The 328-nt window shown below is 18.0% G+C and overlaps 1 protein-coding gene across 1 annotated transcript in view; it reads right to left on the reverse strand.

The window, feature by feature from the left end:
* LOC107645439 (3,9-dihydroxypterocarpan 6A-monooxygenase) overlaps positions 1–328 on the reverse strand; it is a 3,508-nt gene that overhangs the window by 1,675 nt on the left and 1,505 nt on the right. The gene's annotated exons all lie outside the window — the stretch shown is intronic.

Genomic DNA, 328 nt, shown 5'->3' on the forward strand with positions numbered 1-328 from the left:
ATTCTTTTATTATCGGTTATTTATTTTTATTATTTAAAAAAATATTGAATAATATTTTGAAGTAAAACAGATCAAAAGAAGAAAAAAAAAGTATCTTCACGAAGAAATTAAAAGTTAGAACTATAGATATTTTTTTAATTTGATGTCTCATCATATATGCATAATGATCCGATATGATTTAATTTTTTGATTCAATTTTATCCGTGTACAACTTTTGAAAAAAGGTTTGAGCATATAATTCAAATTTTTGAGGTAGTATTTGAATAATTATTTAAAAGGTACATACAAAAAATAAAACAAAATTAATTTTTAAATTTTTTTTAAATTA

Source organism: Arachis ipaensis, chromosome B06, assembly GCF_000816755.2.
Source record: "Arachis ipaensis cultivar K30076 chromosome B06, Araip1.1, whole genome shotgun sequence".
Taxonomy (NCBI): Eukaryota; Viridiplantae; Streptophyta; class Magnoliopsida; order Fabales; family Fabaceae; genus Arachis; species Arachis ipaensis.